Here is a 12,357-nt window from a genome sequence, read left to right on the forward strand (position 1 = left end):
TCACATCAAACCTTTATTTAAAACAAAACCCTCATTTTTCCCGCCTCCCCTCTCTTTCCCTTACTTTGTCCACCACTCGCTGCTTTGTGTGAAGAGTTGCAGCTAATGGGTTTTACAGTATCTGAAGGTACTCTGTAAACTTGAAGAAGTTTTAAAATGGTCGGGACATCAACTGAGTGTCTATAAAAACTGGTTTTTCACATTGAACAATCATTGCGTCTCTTGTTTCTCCATACACTCACACACTACGCAGCTTTCAATATCTTTAATATCCTTTTTAGGATTAGAGTCCCACAAGCTGGCTAGGAATCCACCACAGGAATTCGAAGCCAACTGTGAGGAATTCCTTCCTAAACCTACCGGCAACATCGACGTTGGGTAGACGAAGGTTGTCCTATACAGAAAAAGGAGTTGAAGAAAATAGAACTAAAATTATGCAAACTAAATATGTAAACAAAAATACAGTAACTTTTATTTATTGCGGGACTAAAATAATTATTTTATTATTATTATTATTATTATTAACAGCCATATGGTGCAAGGAAGCCTGAGGCTTATGCTGCACCAGGAAAAAAAAAATTCCCGAGTTACCCTGAGAGAGAGAGAGAGAGAGAGTGAAAAGTAGAAGGGAATCACCAAGAAATAGAAAAATGATGATACCTAGCTCAGGACCCTGGGTGTGCCAAGCCCGTACTCACCAGATGGAAGCCCCCGGGGTTATTTATAGGATAAATCCAATAAATTTAAAAGTTCAAGTTACAAAAATGCATGTTTTTCGCGATCTCTAATTTTTGGTGGGGGCTGCCGCCCCCTAACCCCCGCTGTTTTTTTTCCTACAAAATTGAAACCGAAAAAGAAAAAGTAATTTAAGGGTAAATGAACGAACGTAAAGGAACGGCAACTCAACATTTGAAAAAAACATAAATGCACGTTTCTATGAAAAACATAAAAACAAATGCACGTTTTTCTATGCTATTTTACGAGCAATAACAATGAGAAAGGCTGAAAAGAAGAAAACGAAAAGGTAATTTTAGGGGAACTTTTACAAAACAGAAACAAAAATGCACAGTTTTTCTATGCTATTTCTATGAAAAACAATCAGACTGAACTGAGACAAAGAAAAACCACTCACCTCATCGGTCGGGTGTCCTCGTTCAATCCTCTGTTTCAGCTGTATACACTAAGCTCACAGCTTTTAAAAATTCCATAATTCAGATTTAACTCAGATTCATTCATTCAGACAGCATGGGTTTGTTAAGGGGAAGTCTTATCTGACAAATTTCATTGTATACTGTGATGTGATCACAAAGGAACTGGATGCAAAAAATAATTTTATATCATATATTTGGATTTCAGGAAAGCTTTTGGTACTGTTGCACATGGAAGATTGCTGTACAAATTGGAGTAGTATTGTATTAAGGGCAAGTTGCTACTATTGATAAAAGGATGATTCTGAGTGGGAGAAGACAGAGTGTTACTCAATGGATGCTGCTCTTTGAGGACTAATATTATTAGTGGAGTTCCCCCAGGGGTCTGTGTTGTGCCCACTGTTGTTTTTTATATTTATCAATGATATTCATGAAGGTATATCAGGCTTAATGTGCAAGTATACAGATGATACAAAGGTTGGCAAGGTTGTTAATGACAGTAATGGCAGTGTGCTACTGCAACAGGATCTAGAAAAGTTAAACAGACGGGCTGAGAAGTGACAACTGAAGTATGACATTAAAAAATGCAAAGTACTGCATTTGGGGTAGTAGTAACCCCAGAGAAACATACCAGCTATGTGGTACTACACTTAGGGTGGTTGAAACTGAAAAAGACCTGGGAGTCTTTGTGCAGTCAGACATGAAGTCTTCAGAGCAGTGCAGACAGGCTGCCAGGACAGGTCATGGAGTATTGTCAATGATATTCAGGAATTTTGCTAACATGGATAAGGAGGTGATTTTCTCCTTGTATAAGGCAATAGCCAGACCACACCTTGAGCACTGCATACAGGTCTGGAGGCCTCATTTCAGGAAAGATGTAGAGCTGCTTGAGCAAGTACAGAGAAGGGCAACAAGATTGGTGAGGGGAACGAAATGGTGCTCTTACCAAGGAGGGCTCAAGTTCTGCAAATTGCAGCATCTGGAGACCAGACATCTGCAAAGTGATCTGATTGAGGTGTGTAATGGGTTGAACAGACCCAAAACCCATATGACTCCCTGCTTTTTTGTTGTTGTTGTTGTTTTAGTGGGCTATCCCTGTCTGTAGCCTTGGCTACCTCAGGGTTCGCCCAACCAGTGCTTCGCCCTCCCTCCCTACAGCCTGTCACGCCTCCTAGTGGCGCCGGATGGTAAACTAGAGGTTTCTGTGTGAAAACACAGGCCCCTAGACTAAGAGTCCGGATGAACAACACAACCAACATAACCCACACTAACACTACATGAACAATCACTAACCTACATTAGTCCGGCCTTTCCAGAGTTTGTATTCTTCACATTGCTAGACATGGAGTTGGGGGAAACTCTCAGTGCCGCATTACAATTAACATTATACACCATACACTATGTTTGGCCATTATGTTTTTGCTCTTAAAGTGGTCAGATATCTTCTTGGTTATGCAGCTGGTCATGATCTTGTACATTGTTGGGAGACAGGTGGTAGGCCAGTCTAGATTGTGCATATAAGTCTTTAGTCTTCCTTTTAATTTTATGACTTGAATCAACATGCTTTTTTATATATTACAGGACAGTTCATTTGATAGTGTTATTATTTCAATTTACAGAAGACTATTTTAGTCCCTAAAAAGGATATTAAGGATATTGAAAGCTGCGTAGGGAATTATAGAAGCCAATTCAGAAGAACAGTGCCCGTGGAAGTATCTGTAGAAAAGGTATACAGCAGAAACAGTACGTCTATGAGGCAGCGAGTGGAGAGACTCTGTTAGAGATGAATCATTAATTAACCTAACTGCCCTCTTCTGAATGGAATCAAGAAGTGAGAGAGGTTTTGGGAGCACCGCTCCAGATGTGAGGACAACATTCCATGGCAGGGCGGATTTGAGATTTGTACAGAGTGAGCAGCTATTTGGAAGAAAAGTAACGCCGAGAGCGAAAGAGAAAACCAAGTTTTTTAGGTGCAGAGGAAGCAACGTTTGTAATGTGCTTGTGCCAAGAGAGATTAGAAGTCAGGGTAATCCCCAAAAGAGATATATCATTTTGCCTAGAAATCGGAGTGTCACCAAAGATAAGCATAGGAGCAGAAGAATCCTTTTTGCGAGATATAAGACAAGACTGAGCTTTAAAAGGATTGAAATCAACTAAGTTGTCTTTGCCCCACTGGAGAATTACCTGAAGATCGGCATTTAAGGAATTGGTAGCAGATATTCGAGAAGTTGAAGCTGATTGAGCAGGAAAAGGTTTCCCAAAATGGAAAGTGGAATGCAATGTGCTATCATCGGCAAAACTATGGATAGGATTTCCAGTCAATGGAAGAACGTCATTAATATACAAGAGGAAAAGAGTGGGGAAATGTTATAAGACAGACAGTTATCTACCATCACCCTCAATGCGCGATCAGAGAGCAAACTGGATAACCTATAACAAAAAACAGTTGGCAGACCATAAGATGCAAGCTTGTTCAGAAGACCTTTATGCCAAACACGATCAAAAGCCTTTGAGATGTCAAGAGCAACTACTTGTGTTTCACCGAACCTTTCCATTGAATTAGTCCCTAAATGGGTAACATAAGCCAGAATATCACCAGTGGATCGACAGTAACAGAATCCATACTGGCGATCATTGATCAGACGGAAGGTTTCTAGGTAGTTTAAGAGTTGGCGGTTAATTGATTTCTCCATCACATTAGAAAGAGTAGAAGTAATTGCAATGGGACGATAATTGGATGGGAGGGATTTGTCACCCTTTTTAGGAATTGGCTGGATATGAGCAAATTTCGAAATTAGAAAGAAAAACACCTTTGGAATAAGAAAGTGAATAAAGGCGGCAAAGAAAAGGAGTAAGTTCAGGAGCACAGGTTTTGAGAACAAGTGGAGAAATACCATCAGGACCTGGAGCTTTCTAATATCAAGGTTCTTCAAAATCCATTTGATGGAAGACCACAGGAGGCATTGAATGGAGCGTGTTGGGAATGGTGGGAGGTGTTTCACCAAGATCATTAATACATGAGTTGGATGAAAAATGGGACATTAGGAGGTCAGCTTTATCCTTGGCTGAAGTGACAACAGAACCATCTGGTTTGGACAGAGGTGGGAGCAGAGATGGGCAAAAGGTGCGACCAATAGCTTTGGCAAGAGACCAGAATGCTCGGCTACCATTAGGGCAAGAAGCAAGTTTTCTGCTCTTAGCCCGCTCCAACTCTAGTTTGGACTGATTAATAACTGCTTTACAATTGTTGCGAGCTTTGGTATAGGCAGAAAATGAAACTGAAGAATTGGAAACAAGCCAATTACGATATGCAACATTCTTCTCTTGAACAGTCTTAGCACATTTCTTGGAAAACCAAGGTTTAGATAAAAGACGAGATTTTAAAGTGGAGTGTGGAATTAAGGATTCCATTCCTAGAAAAATATTTGTATCCTAACTGTAGACCAAAAAATTCCCGGCACCTGACAGCTGCCTACTTTCTTTTTAATTTTGGAAAACGTTTCGGGTTAGTTTCTAATGGTCCTTGAACATCCCCAATATTTCATCTGTTCTTAAAGACACAGGAGTTATACTTCGAATAGACTTACATTTTTCAGACCGACATATAGTAGAGATGATTTATCTCACTTCCCACACTCTTAGGACCCAGTCTTCATTGAAAACTCGTGTAGCTTTGTTCGACTCTCCTTTCCCGGACTGAAAGAAGAGGGAAAGTGTGTTGTACCTATCATCTAAAATCCTAAAACACTCTGGGAAGGAAACAAAAAGTCATGAAGGTTTTCTATCTTCCGATTAATCAGTATTCAGCAAAACAAGCAGTCTGCTGTTGTGGTAAGGTTTAAGGAGAATCAGCAACTAAGACCATATTTCTCCGTGTACACTGTATAAATTGCGCGTGTTCTGTCGTCGATTTTCTGTATGTTGGATAAAAAACCCATTTTCCATGGAGGAAACTATGCTATCCTCGCCCGAGACCGCGTTATGAAAAAGAATCATAAAAATTCCTTACATCCTCGACGGGACTCGAATTCAAGTCTTTTCCACCCGAATGTGTTTTCTTAACATTCTTGAAAACATATTGGCCTTGAGGTGATTTATATTTCTAAGGAATCAATGAAGACTATCTTATCAAACGTTTATCTTATCTTACGTTTAGATTAGATATCCTAATGCTCTATGAGGATAATCCCCACACTGGATGGTAAAAGACCTGTGTTTGAATCGAACACACCACATACAAATGGCCTTTTTTAGCGTCAGCCTTTGAATCACCACAACAACACATGAATTTTCCTGTTTATTCCCTATGTTTGAATCGAGTTAATGACGTGAGGAACTTTTATAGGCCTTTTTCACAACGTGGCCGAATCAGTGGCCTCAAGAGAAGATACCAGGCCTTTTTCTCTCGGAAACTCGGATTTTTCATCCAGAAAACTGACCACAGAACACAGCAGTGTTCAGACATAATATATTGGCGAAATGTGGTCTAAGTCTCTTATGCCCCGAAAACTCTACAGCAACTTTAAATCGAAGAATCTTCGAGGACCACAAAGTTTCATAAATAAAACGATCACCAAAAATTCTCTGGGTAAATAAATCACCTTTTTCCAGGTCGAAGAAAAGAGGTACAATTACTGAGCGAAGTGAAACGGCACACCAGTCTCCAATCATTTGTTGGTGTCTGGGAGTGTCAGGAAAAAACACGAGGCTTTCCAATAACTTGCTATTTACTTTCCAATAACTTGCTTTGACCGCTGAAGAAAGGATGGGACAAAATGGTAATATCGTGAGAATCAACAAAGGAGGAGGACAACTACAGTAACTCAATATTTTTTTATTTTTTCAAAGTTCTTTTAAGTTCGTGAATTACGTGAATACAATGGCAATGAAAGCTGGAATTTTTAATAACCACACCAGAGAACACGCAATTTATGGACATAGTACTCATGAGAAAATGGATTAGTTCTCGGGTGGCCCTAATATGACTGGTACAGATATAAAAGAAACTTAATCAAAGAACTGTAAGAAATGCAGATGTGGGAAATAAAGTCACAATGAACTATGGATACAAAAAATTTAATATAACTGAAGTTTCTATTAAATGAAACCACTCTTGCACAAAATGTCCAATGGAAGTTCCTTCTTCTGCCATTACATGTAACAGACATGTGAATAGAGAATTATGAGAGATAGAAAATCGATGATATAAGGATCTTCAAGAGGAGTTAATAAACAATGAAAACAGCACTGAATCCTTGGGGGCTTTTCTATTAATATTATTCATAGAAGAGCAGTGCCAGTTTCTTTAACAAGAAGGGGTCATCAGTGTAATCAATTTGATGTGTGTTTATTACCAGAAGAAACCGGACCAGCGGCTAACAGGTGAGCAGAGACAGTAATATTTGATCAAGAGGAATCCTCGGGTACAAGACCAAAAATAAGTTTGAAGGCAAATACACAGACGTTGGAGCTGCTGTTGTTGTAAGTATTTAGGCGCATGAACGACTTAGACCAAATTGAGCCGTATTATTGCTATTTGATGGATAAAAAACAGGAGTTCCCGGGGAAAATAGAACCATGCACTCTCACTTGAGACTAACCAACTCAGCCACTTTTGAAAGAAGGCCTCTAAAAATTCTTCGCTTCATAGTGGGGTTTCAACTGAGGTCTTTTCAAAGTGGTGAGGGAAGGATGGTAATTCAATACGGCTGTATCACTCATCCGAAAAATTGATTTAATGTTGGACAATATCCTCCAACAATTATTCGATGTTAGTATCAGTAGATAGTAAACACCCTCATAGCGGTCGTGTAGGTTGTCTGTACAAACAAATCCGACGAGGGCTCGGATGGTTGTGTCCACAAACAAATATCCGATGATGAGGACCCGTAGTCTAGCTTTAATGACATCTCTTCATTTCTTATCAAGGTTACAGCTCAGTACCACGAGAGACATCAGTAAATCATAAATATTTCACACGAGTTAGGTCACAGAACTGCAGACACACAATGTCTGTGTTGTCTGCAATTCTGTCCCGGCACGATAGAAGAAATTATATGCTGAAAGCCTTGTGGATTAATTCAAGACTTGAACGACTCTGCAAGGCTTTTGAGGATAAATTTCTATCAGCTTGGTCCGCACTTGTAGGTAGAAGGAATTTGTTTTGTAGCAACGGGGTACATTTAAACAAAGGTGGTGCAAATGTTTTTGCCAGTATTATTGAGGATACCTTAAAGGTTCAGGAAAACTGCTAGTTTGGGGGAGGGAACAAAGGTAATATAAAAACGCGTTTATCTGATAATATTGGTCAAATAACGCTTGCACATATCTCAAGAGTTCTTGTTTGCCGTCCTCTTGGAGCATTGACTTTCTGTTGCATATCTTCCTTTTAGCGCTGCATTCTCCTTTCATTTCCACTCGTATTAGCAAGATATTCTGAGGACAGAAACGTTTGAAGTGAGCGGGCAGCTAATACTATGGAATAGAGCCACAGAAAAGGTTCGACAGGCAAAGGCAGTTTATGTGAAATCACAAGCAAACAGAGCAAGGAGGGGGGGGGATAAGGAATTCTTCATATATATAAATGCCAAGAAGAGCAGGAAAAACCAGATCGGACCCTTTTGTAATGGACATGGGACAGTGTTAGATACCCTCAGCTGAATTCAACATTTACTTTGCATTGATATTTACAGAACAAAAACCGTTTATGCCAATGGAAATTATGGAAAAATTGTGAAAAAAATGTAATTAATGATGTTGAAATTTCACACGTTTATTTAATGAAAATGCCTTCGAGCCTACAGGCGAGTAAGGCTCCTGGGGTTGTTGGCATATATCCTATAATCTTAAGGGAGTGCATTGAACCATTGAGGGTAATTATGAAAGCAGCACTGGGCTCGGAAGTGATTCCGTTGGATTGGAAAAGTGCCAACATACCTCCCATACGTAAGGGCGGTTCTAAGAGTGAAGTGGGAAATTATTGGCCGGTCAGTCTATTTTCAGTAGTAGGGAAAATCATGGAGACTATGATCAATGGTGGAATTCAGGATCACTTAGATAGAAATGGAATTCTGAAGGATACTAAGCATGGTTTTGTAAAGGGAAAATCATGTTTAACTAATCTGGTTAGCTATTTTGACAGGGTCACTCAAGACATTGTTTATTTGGATTTCAGCAAAGCTTTTGACTCAGTCTCACAGGAGCGATTACTTTATAAGCTGGAACAGGTTGGAATCTCAGGGAAAATCCTTAGATGAATAGCTGGATGGCTTCAGAGCAGGAGGCAAAAGGTTAGGATAAATGGTTATTCCTCAGATTGGGTTGATGTAAGAAGTGGGGTTCCCCAAGGATCACTATTAGCGTCACTTTTGTTTTTGATTTTCATAAATGACACCGATGAAGGGACAGAGGGCGTGATGTCTAAAGTTGCAGATGATGTAAAGATTGGTAGATTTGTTAATGATCTCCACCAAACGGGGAAGAGGATTCCAGAAGTTTCTCAAACTCGAACAGGGGACTAAATGACATTATGGCAACTGCGAGAAAGTGGAGAAGAAATTGTTCAAGCTAAACGTAAAAAAAAAGAAAAGCAGCATAATTATGAGAGCATCGCTGTGTTCAGGGAAGTTTCTGTGGACTGGCAATGCGCGGGTGAATCCCAAGTTCACAAAGGTGGGATCAAAGGATGGCATGAATAGTAACGGACCTATTAGCTTAACTTCTGTCGCACGAGGAACTACTTGTGGATAGCAGAGTTGGTGTAATCACTGTCTTCACCACACCAGGTGGAGAAGATCAGGGTTCAAGTGCCGTCAATGATGCAAAGAATTTTTTTATTCTTTTTCATGATAAGGGTTTTTCGTAAAACAAAACAGCAAATCGACCACAAAACACACGCGATTTACAGACAATATTTATACAGTAAACATGGAACTGTAAGAACTATTCTTACATATATTTTTTAGGAATTTATAAATTACCAATTTTGAAAAATATCTAAGTTAATAGACAAGCTCTCAGCAGATTTGCTTGCCCTGTGTACTTTTCTATAGTGCGGATTAGCGAAGCAGCAGGGGGGGGGGCTGTTCGAAATGAGGCTACAATAGGAGAACCGGTTGGAAGCGGTGCTTGTTTACCGTAAACAAAGGGGAGGAGCGGTCAATTTATAATAGGCGAGACTAAAGGAGTAAGTGGTTCTGGATGGTCCGATGGAAAGCTCGAGAAACTTCTAAGCATCCGGATGCTCCGTCGAAAGATCGGGAAATTTCTGGAAGACGGAAGTCCTTGCTGCACTGGAAGGGGGCTCGGTCTACCTGTCGTGGGTCGAGACAAAGGGATGTGAATGAGCGAATGAGAATGTAGTCGAAAAAGGGGAAATAGCAATTGATTGGACGAAAAATAAGGGAGAGTTGGAAACAAAAAGGTGATGCAGAGAAAGAAAAGGGAGAGAAAGAAAGAGTTAGTTCGGAGAGTATCTCGGGAGAGGGACGTGCGGAGAATCTTTTTTTTGGGAGTGACGCGGGCTTGCCGACGGAGTCTCGGGTAATGAAAGTTAGTGGGAAGTAATAACAGAGAAAGTGAGGAGTAAGTTCTGGAAGGAGTGGGAGATCGAGATTCTCACAGATGGCCAGAGAAGCAACCACCGGAGAAGGATCCCCATGCCCGGAAAGAACAGCCAGAGAGAACCGCATAAAGGAGTGCTACTAGTGGGCCGCAGAAACCAAGCCCAGAAGGACGACGCTGAAAAGGGCCGGAACAAAAAAAAGCGTATAAGAAGAAGAAAAGAAAAGTGAGCAAGTAAGTGAGCCTAGAAAATTTGCTAACGAAATCGGTGTAGTAATACTTATAAAGAGAAAGTAATGAACAGAACAGTCAGAGGGGAGTGGTCACTACAAGAATACCATATTGTTAAAGATAGAACCGATGATAGCGAGATAGCAGAGAGAGAGTGAGAGACAGTTACTTATCTGTAATTAGAAGTGTCGGTAAACATAAGAGATGTATCAGGTGAGAAATTTGTTGCCAATAACTGTTTAACTGATGTTAATAGAATAAATTGTACTTGTGAGTTTATCCTGCAGAATATGTAATATGAGAAAGAAAGATTAATAGAATTATCCCAATTATGTCACGGATATTCATATAAACGTATATTACAATATAAGGTTGTATAGGTTAGTTTAATTGGTATCTCGCATATAAAAGAAATTGTTAGAGGTGATGATATATGTGAGGAAGAAAGATAAGAAGGTGGATATTCTAATATGTAAAGTAATTGCAAAATGTTGTAAAAGGGGAAGCAGATACCTTGAGCATATTAATGTGTGTAAAAATTTTGTATAATACTGTGAATAAATCTTGTTCTGTTATTAAATTATGTTTCATCTTTGAGAAATAGCTCCATGGCTTCATAACTAGTAACAGAATTGTCCAGGCAGAAGGGAAGCTAACCAAAGGGAAAACATACCTCAGTACTTGGATCTTCTGATTAAAAAAAATTATATATATATAAAAAAAAAAAAAAATGAAATTTATTTACTAAGCAACAGATAGCTTGTGGACCTTGAAAGGGAGGTGAGGACCCCTGTAAATAAATTAAATAAAAACAACAGCCTTTGTGGTTCCAAGGTAAATGGGGAAAGAAATAGGTAAGGGATAGATTAAAAATAGAACTATATATAAATAAGGATAAATAAATAACAGAGAAAATAATTAAATTTCTCCTCCCCTCCCCTCCCCACAGAACAATGACCTAGGTTGCTGATGTGCTCAGAACCCTTACTTCGGCCACAAATGTTTAAAATCTGGCACACTTGGGGATTGAGAAGTTTTGGATTTTAAAATTTTCCTTATAATAGAGAAGTACCTGAAGTGGCTGAACAGTCTTGAGAGATTAACTGAGCGACCAATTACAATAATCGAAACATGATAAGGATTCTGATAAAGTAATCCTCTCCCCACGATTCAGCTCTTTTCAACCAAACTGAAAGCTTCTTCACGTACATCTCTGAGGTAATTAATTAATTTAACGTTTTTGTAATTTATAAATATTATTAAGATTAAGAGAATTGTTCATAATGTGACTGAATCTTTGAAGAATTTCCTACCAAAGTACTAAAACGTATTTCTTTTTTCTTTTTCTTTCATAAACGAAACTCAAAGTTTGGTTTCGAAACGCCTTCATCAAAATAGAGCGAGCGTATCAAGGAGGTAAGTACATGGACAATTCATTCGTTTATTAGCGTATTAAAATGTAATTTAATTATAATCGATACCCAGTGCATTTTCATTTCAAAAATCTAAATTTATGTGGAGTTACGTGTTCACTACGTAAATAAACAGATTTGTATAAAAAAATCACTGAAAATTTGTGATCGTACCATGTGACAATTGCCATTTGCATAACTTTATTATTAACTCAATTTATTACATATGCTTCACCACTGAACAGTCTTCAGCCTTCGCGGGACAGAGGCTCTCCCGCGTCCTTTGCAATGACGAGTAGGTTCCCCTAAAAATCTTCTAAGCATGGTTAAATTCTGTAATGAGCCTCCTAGGGGACTCCACGAGTCATTGCAAAGGACACCGGACAGCCCAGGGCTCGCAACAAGGTTGTAGACATTTAGGACGTCAAGACGATCGATGAGGAGTTCACAAGGGTCGTGTAGATTTCCTGCCATGAGCAATTGATTCCATGGGGTGCACACAAAGTTTACATACATTATCGATCTCAAGATGGTGAAAGGATGGCCATTAACACGGTTCTACCACCTTAAAATCCAGTACTCGATATCCATGGATTTTTTGATATTATTGAGGGAAGCAGAGGACCAGATCGTCGAGGCATGTGAATCGGAACAAGACACGTTTGTGTATACTAAGTGGCAAGTTTGCGATTGTTTACTCCAGTAATATTCTGTCTTACCATTGGAGGGTTAGGGCTTCATTCCACATAAACACTAGATCAGTATGATGCGAGACCTTCTGGATCCTAACACCGTTGATGTAGATGTCTGTTCTTCTTCTTTTTCAAGTTGGTGAAGGATATTTGAACTGACTTGGTCGGTAACAAATCCGGAGCCAGTTGAATTTTACTTAAACTTACTTTTAATTATCTGTTAATGCTAATTGCAACAAATTTCAAATTTTTGGCCAATGAGTGCTGTTCAAATGATCAAAACAGGATTCTAAAAATTCGGCCCCCCATAAC

This window comes from Mastigoproctus giganteus, chromosome 1 (assembly GCF_048544385.1).
Source record: "Mastigoproctus giganteus isolate SK-2022 chromosome 1, ASM4854438v1, whole genome shotgun sequence".
NCBI lineage: Eukaryota > Metazoa > Arthropoda > Arachnida > Uropygi > Thelyphonidae > Mastigoproctus > Mastigoproctus giganteus.